Source organism: Coregonus clupeaformis, chromosome 8, assembly GCF_020615455.1.
Source record: "Coregonus clupeaformis isolate EN_2021a chromosome 8, ASM2061545v1, whole genome shotgun sequence".
Taxonomy (NCBI): Eukaryota; Metazoa; Chordata; class Actinopteri; order Salmoniformes; family Salmonidae; genus Coregonus; species Coregonus clupeaformis.
Window position 1 is genome coordinate 15,243,013 of NC_059199.1, and position 8,868 is coordinate 15,251,880.

Here is an 8,868-nt window from a genome sequence, read left to right on the forward strand (position 1 = left end):
GGGAGGTGGAGAATCTCTAAAAACGCCGAACACGCTGAGAACCCCAATCAGGAAAATAGGTGTAATATTGTGAATAACCTTCTTTAATGAATGACCTGACGACTAGTAACTGGATGTCAGTGGGAGTCATTAGCATGATTTACAGGGGGGGGAAAAGTATTTAGTCATTATAATTGTGCAAGTTCACTCTAAAAAGATGAGAGAGGGCCGTAATATTAGAATTCATGCAAGGATAAAATGAGATTTTTTTCGAATGTAGGATTTTTAATGAATTTATTTGCAAATTATGGTGGGAAAATATTTGACAAAAAGAAAAATATACTTTGTGGCAACGATATAGGTCAAACGCAGTCTAAAGGTTTTTGACAACTGTTGCTGGTGGTTTGGCCATCTTATGCAGCACTCTTCTAGAGCAGTGATGGTGTTGGGGGGTGGGTAACAGAAATTTAACCCTCCAAAGATTTTCTATGGGGTTGAGATCTGAGATGGCTAAAGAAGGATCTGAAATATTACTTCTTGCAGTTATTGGTGGCTGGAAAAATCTAGAAGCAGTTTTTACTAAAAATCAAATATGGCCCTATCTCATTCTTTCCTTTAATGGATCAGCTCGCCCTGGTCCTTTGCAGTGGAAAACAGCCCCAAAGCATGACAGAGTCAAATTGATGCCTCACTGTAGGTATGTGGTTATGGATGCAAGTCAGCATTCTGTTGCAAACAAATTGATACAAAAAGTATTGAAATGACATTCCCCAATCCTCTCTGACTGAGTTAGCAAACTTCAGACGGGCCTGGACATGTACTGGCTGTAGATGGTAATGCCTGGCACTGCAGGATTTGAGTCCCTGGCTGCATGAGTAATACTGATGGTAGGTGTTACTTTTGGTCCAGCCTCTGCAGGTCATTCACTAGGTCCCCCGTGGTGGTTTGGGAATTTTGCTCACCGTTCTTGTGATCATTTTGATTCTGCAATGGGTGAGACTCATGGAGCCCACTGCATTATATTTACGCTTATTTAGTGACGCTTATCCAGAGCGACGATATGAGGAGAGTAACCCATGGTCATGTATGTCTTCCATTTCCTAATAATTGCTCCTACAGTTGATTTCTTCAAACCAAGCTGCTTACCTATTGCAGATTCAGTCTTCCCAAACTAAAAGTGGTTAACAATTTTGTTTCTGGTGTCCTTTTGACAGCTCGGTGGTTTGGGCCAGGGAGTTTGGAGTGTGACTGTTTGAGGCGAAGTGTGTTTTATATGATAACAAGTTCAAGCAGGTGCATTAATACAGGTAATTATAAGGAGGAGCCTCTTAAAGAAGAAGCAGCAGGTCTGTGAGAGCCAGAATTCTTGCTTGTTTGTAGGTGACCAAACACTATTTTCCATGATAACTTGCTAATAAATTGCCAGTAAACCTTGTGTTTGATTTCTTCTGAAAATGCCTAATCGGTCTAAGCCAGAAGTGATGCACTCTATGATGAAAATTACAGGCCTCTCATCTTTTTAAGTGGGAGAACTTAATGAATGGCATTACCAAATACTTTTTTCCCCATCAATACAAGCGAGGAGCGTGATGAGTACTGTATGGCCACAAACATATGATGGAGCAGCTGCACTGGGCACAGAGCTCAAAGTCTAAAAAATGAAGTTATGTGCCTGGGTGAGAAAGATTCTGGCCTTATGTCCTTTAAAACTAACCTAGCTCCCTTACCCTCTAGAGAAGATCACAGGTATTAAATAATATGGGTATAGCTACACTTTGCTCCTTGCAAACTATGAAATGTTTTGCTAAGGCGTGGGGATAGTCTTCATTGTTTTGGCATTTTATTAATCTCCATTGCATGTTTTTTTTCTGCTCTAGGGGCATCCTTTCATGGGGGAAAAAGATGATCCTTGTGTGGAGTTTTGTGAGGGCAGGAGCAGTTCTTTTTTTTTTTCTTCGCCTCCTTCTCGTGGATTCTCACTTCTGCATCTAATCATATCCCCCCCTTCCCTCCCTTTTACAGCGACCTTGGGCATAGTTTGATAACAAGTTTCTACAGGAAACTACATCTTCAAACTGTGCCCTGCCTGGTTTCTGATACTACTTCAGGGTGAGAGAGATGTTCAGATCACAGCCGCCTGATCCAGTCCTGGCCAATATAATATGGATACCAGCTTAGCAGATGAGTATATAATAGACAGTTTGTGATGCTATTTTGGGAACATAATACTACACCACCACCTTGAGAGAGTCATGAGAAGTCTGGCACACAATATTACAGCAGTTAGAAATGTGGGCAAGAAATGAATGTCACAAGTGTAATGATTTTGAAGTAGCTAAGACATGGACCCAGATGTTTCAATTTTTGGAACCATATTATTGAATAGTGTGAATAGGGAAGTAAGATTGTGAAGAAAATGTTGCCTACGAATAATCACTGTAACCTCTAAAACAGACACAAAGTTGTAATGTTGCTCAATTGAGTATACCCATATGATAGCACTTGCATTATGATGTGACAAGGATGTACATATGTATATGTGTAACAAGCAATGTACTACCACTTTGATTGCTTGCAATGTGTGGCGCTGTGCAAGACATCGTGCTCGGGGTTGTTAATGGATTAATTTAGACGTATGACGCTAAATAGAATATAAAGTACATTTGGAACACACTGCTGATGGAGCCAAAGTTTATCCTAGCCGAGTTGTATATAAACATGAAAGTTTTAACTCAAGGTAATTATGAGAATGATTCTCTCTAGATTGTTCTCAACCTCTGTGTTTCAGAAAGTAAGAAGCCACAGCACATTTCCACAACATTGGAGTGCTAATGCTACAAACATGAGCTTGGCATGGGAACACTTTAATTGTGGTTTAGGCAGCTGTAGGTAGTTAAAAATTAGAACTCCTTTAGGATAATGTTAATGTTTTTCATTTCCCTCTCGGGAAAGACATCAACTCAGAAAAGGGCTTGTTTCAAGAATAGGATTGGATGACAGCAACACTGAACAAAGACAATATGGTCACAGGAAGGCCAGGGGTGAAGTAACTGTTGAAGAGATAAATATAGGGTTTTAATCAGCAGCAGTAAAAACAGTCTCAGTGTTGGCTCACTGCAATCAGGAAAATGTATTTTTATTTATATAGGGAGGATCATGCAGTGCTGTGTAGGGCTGGCATGAGGCTGGTGGAGGGCAACTGTAAGGAGTATTTGTATTGATTGATAGATCCAACCACACTTACACATACAAACACAGTTTAACACATGAACATACACCATCTCTGTTATGCAGTTTCTGCCACCCTCTTCTCTCCCCATTTCTATGTTTAGCCTCCTCCTGCCCCCTTTCTAGCCTTCCTCTTCTCAACTCTATCACCAATCATGAGGGTCCTTAACTGCCAAGCATGGTTCAGGGGCCTACAAGATTTTCCCCTGTTGGTGGAATGGGCAATGGAACTAGAGGAACAACAGCATGCCTCTGGTCCTGTACTACTCCTCACCAGGCTGCACCACTGATTTACTCCTGGCCAATAGCCTGCTGCAATCACTGCTGGGAGCCAGAGGCCAAGCCAGCATCATGAGGCATGGCAGCCTCTGGCAAGGGAATGATGATGACCTGCTCAGAACTACAATTGTTGAAATAGTACTGGCTGGCTGAGTTAAGCAGTGAAACACTCTGACTCAGACAAATTGTTTCCTATGGTAAAGGGAGGTTTAAGCTTCATTTGAAGTGACAGAGCTGACTTGAGGCATGGTGGTCAAGCAGAGTGGCCTTCCAAATTGTAATGCAGGGTCTCTCAAAAAGAGAAAGTGAGGAGAACATACACCCTTTTATAAAATAAGATTTTTAATCGGTGATATCTATACAAGTAGTGGTGCGACATATACACTACCAAAGTCAAAAGTTTAGAACACCTACACATCCAAGGCTTTTTTATTTTACCATTTTTGGCATTTTTGTAATAACAGCAAGACATCAAAACCAGAATAACAAGATATATGTAGTAACAAAAAAACATGTTAAAGCAAATCAAAAATAATTTGAGATTCTTCAAACCAGCCTAAACCAAGACTCAGGCTTCTTGTGTTGTGAAAGGGTACACTTTTTGCATTCTCTCAAACAACTTCATGAGATAAAATAACTGAATGCATTTCAATTAACAGGCGTGTTTAAAAGTTAATTTGTGGAATCATTTCCCTAATGCGCTTGAGCCAATCAGCTGCTGAGACAAGGTGTGGGGGGTGGGGGTATACAGAAGAGAATGGTTTGCAAAAGACCAAGTCATATTATGACAAGAAACAGCCTGGCCACAAAGAGAAACGACGGTCATCATTACCTCGGTGACACGAAGGTCAAATGTCAACAGAAACATTTCAAGAACTTTGAAAGTTTCTGCGAGTCACAAAACCATCAAGTGCTATGGATGAAACTAGTTTATGAGGACGCTATGGAATGGGGCAGAGTTATCTGCTGCAGATAAGTTAGGAGTTACCAGCCTCAGAAATTGCAGTCAAATAAATGTCAGAGTCATAACAGACACAACTCAACATCAACTGTTCAGAGGGGGATCAAAGATAATTAGCCTTCATGGTCAAAACTATAAGCAACAAAAAGAATGGCTAAGGTAAGGGACTTGCTTGGGCCAAGAAATACAAGCAATGGACATTCACGGGTGGAAATGTGTATGGTTGGAGTCAAATTTGAGATTTTTGGTTCAACTGTCATGTTCTTGTGAGATGCAGTGGTGAACGAATGATCTCCGCATGTGTATTTCCTCAAAATAGCAAAGCATGGAGGAGGAGTTGTTATGGTGTGGAAGCGGTTGGTGACACTGTCTGTGATTCAGAATTCACGCACATGACCAGCATGGCTAACACAGCAGCACCTGCAGCTGACAGCCATCCATCTGGTTTGAATAGAGATATATGTTTTTCAAGAGATACGAACACACCGAGGTAAGGGGGACACTATAAGAAGGTGAGGATGAGGTGTATCAGATGACTTGGCCTCCATAACTCTAAACTCAACCCAATTGAGATGGCTTGGAATGAGTCGGACCGCAGAGCAAAGGGAAAAGGCAAATAAGTGCTCTGTATATGTGGGAACTCCTTCAAGACTTTTGGAAAGTGGTCAGTGAAGCTGGTTGAGAGGGAATGCAAGAGTGTGCAAAAGTGTAATATTATGCAAAGGCAACATTGAAGAATCAAACATATGACATTTTCACTTGAGCACACACATCCATAAGTTTAGTTTGATGTTTATTATTATTCTACAAATGTAGAAAATAGTGTAAATGAAAGAAAACCCTGAATGAGTAGGTGTGTCAAACGTTTGACTAGTATTCCTTTATAAGGAGTCACAAATAATGTCAACAGCACATGTCCTCCAGCCAGAGGCTTATACTTAGCGAGATGACTCAGTCAATCTGTCACTTGCCGCCTGCCTCAAGTAGTGGCTCAAGGCTAATTCCACATTGTGTCAATCCCAATATTCAGGTTGGCCACCTCATCTGCAGCAAGTCACCAGACCGGCTCGGTTCAAGGCCCCCAGATGGAACACAACTCATGCCAGAGCTGTAAAAGTGGAGCCCTAGGGTGGAGCTCATGGCAGAGGCCCAGATTCAACAGGGCAGCTCATGCCAGGCGGGGGCCAGCGCCTCCTCATCCTCCCCACAATGCACCTGGATCCTACAAGAATCAGAGTCTGATGACCTTTAAACTTGACTGCTGCTCGGTCGCCACGCTGGCCTGGCCTAAGTAACCAAAAGTCCTTTTATGCTTGAAGAATAATAAGTCAGAGTGAGGGAAGGAGGCATTTTTGGTTTCCTGGGTTTAGGCAAGTTAGTCATTTTTTGTGGCGAAAACAGAAGTTCTCTGATTGACTGATTACACTTACATTTTTTTGTTATTTAGGCATTTTACCCAGAGCTTACTTACAGGAGTACTAGGGTTAGGTGCCTTGCTCAAGGGCACATTTACGCTATTTAGCAGACGCCTTATCCAGAGCGATCAGCAAACTGGTGCGTCTACTCCTATAGCCAGTGGGATAACCAATTTACAATTTTTGGGGGTAGAAGGATTACTTTATCCTATCCTAGGTATTCCTTAAAGAGGGGGCTCAAATGTCCTGAAGGTGGTGAGCACCTTGCTTTGTCCACGCCGTGGAGGAGCTTGTTATTAGACTTGATCTGGTTTACGTATGGTGTTTACCCATCTTCAAACTGGTACTTGAAATAGCCAATCACTAGTGTACACTAGCCAGAGTTATAAAGAACAGGAGTATTTAATAATGGGTAATATTGATGTATAGAGAGAAATTAAATCTGCCTAATTAGAACATTAGATTACTGCATTAGTTGCTTTTTATTTACAAAACATGTAAAGTAATAATGCTAGAATTTATTTTTGGGTATGATTAAATTCATGTTTTTCCCGCTTGGAATTATGGTACACTATATACCCCCCTCGGTGGGATTGATAGGGTCACAAATTGTTTAATATATTTCCAGAGCTGCCTTAGAATAACTGTACATGAGTTTGCTGATCACAGCAAGGGATCCACAAACACATTGCACCTTGTGTTTCTCTCTGCAGTTCTATAATATGTCCCGTGGTCTGAGCTACAAGAGAGTTACAGCTCCTATAAACACACTCAAGGCTACACCGCCTGAGCTGCTGGTATCAAAACTCCGTTTCCACCAATGACTGAGGTCCCACTCATGACAATGCGGTGCAACACATCATATCAGCGAGTCCGCTATAGGTGAGTCAGAACCACGCCTTAACTGTCCTGGGTAGCTATACCTTCAGCTACCCCAATAAAGGATGAAAGAGGATCTGGTGAAGCAGACACATGCTGCAGTGAGTTCCCTCCCTCCACTTTTGGTTTGGTTGATTTGGAAAAATTGGCAAAGTAACACAGCAAAATATTAAAATGAATGAACAAAACTTAAAAACGATGTGTAACAAATTCTAAGATTTTATGAATTACAGTTATAAATTAAATAATGTAATTAAATAATTCATTAGTGATCTATGGATTTCATAGATCAACACAGATATGCTTCTTGTTATCATGGAACACCTTTAAAAAAGTAGGGCGCATCTGCATTCGTGAATGTCAGCTTCAGCAGAGCGGCAAACTTTGAGCTGTTTAAAGCGTCATTACCACCAGATGCAAGAAAATAAACGGCGGGTATATGACGATTGACATTGAATGCTAACACGTGACCATGGTTGTTGTAACTGAAACGGCCTGGAAATGCCAGCTGAGACCACGATCTTGTCTTCATATACATTGGGCAAATATATGAGAACCCGGACACGCGAAAACCCTCACCATGCGCCGTTTTGATGTCAAGAAGACTAGTCGATATTGACGTGGAGAATTTACTGGCACACGCCTGCACGGCTTATATAGCACTATGGGTTTACTATCTGCAGATAACTCCCTGGTGGGACAGGCTTAAGCCTGATGCCCAAGAGGCATCAGGCCTGAATATCGTATAACTCCTATCACAGCCGTCTGAGAGTCCATGAGGAAGACTACAGGGAATGATTATTGTCTTTGTAAAACGCACAAGACATTTATAAAAATATATCTCACTAAAACATTATTTATTAATATAAATCAATGAGAGCAATATATTAAATATGATGTGAACAGTAACATCATAAAACAATTACTTTGATGAGCACTAATCAATTAAACGTACCATAAAGAGAGAACGAATAAAGAAGAGTAAAAAGGTGGTAACATCGTGTGTAAACCAGTTGACAATATGTTTCATAACTTAATATGGAGTTACAAAACTCTGCACTCCGCCGCCCATAATGGAATATTGATTGAGGTGATATGGCCATGCTGACTTCAAACAGTGGCTGCATGACTAGCCTCGTTTTGCACCCAGTAATGGAATACATAACCGCCATTGTCTATTGAATTCCTTCCATCAGTCTCTCTGAAGCACTGTATACTCCAGCATCTGAGCAACATGCATTATACACTACATACAGCATTATTTGTATCAAGGAAACTGAACTCCTGAACTATTTGAGTCGTAGTATCAAACTTGGATAGAAGATGGCCAGGTGGGGCCATTTTAGCTTTAATTTATCTGCTTTCTCTAGTGGCTATTTGGCATGATAGTAACTGGGAGTAGAAAGGCATGACCATGGTATTTAGAAGCGGCATCTTAATTGTGTAATGCAATGCAGACGCAACCATAAGATATGTCTGGTTACCTCCAGCACCGCTCTGGGAGTATCAGGATGAGGTGATCAGCAACTTTAAGGCATCGGGAGTTGTTTGTAAATAATACAATTTGAATGAACACATTGAGCAAATCAGCGCTTGTGAATGTTTAATGCGCATTTTGTGAATCAGCAAAATACAGTGGCGGAGAGATTACTCCCAAGCATACCACTCAAAATAAGATAAGACAGACCACTTTTGCCTTTGAACTATGTGATCACCTTAGAGATATCACAATGCAGACAGAGCATACTCAATAATCATGAATCTTCGTTATTTTAACACTTCACACAATCATTACACAAAACATGTTACAATGGTGTTCTTCCTTGCTACTGTGAGTCTATATAATGTTAGCCAATTGAATATTGAGATATATCTCATAGACCTTGTAGTCACCAATTGTGCTGTTATATCACACAACAAGAGGTATGTTGAAATGCACTCAGTCCAGAGGACTCATTCCACAGCAAAAATAGACTAAAATCAACTGGTTTGCAGCTGAGACTAAGAATGAGCTGAAATAGACTACCCTTAAAAGGCTTCACAACTTTGTAAGAGCCTGAAATAGAGCAGAAGATTATGCAGATTCAAAGAGGGAAGGCTACATAAGCAGCTGCAGGTCTAGCAAGG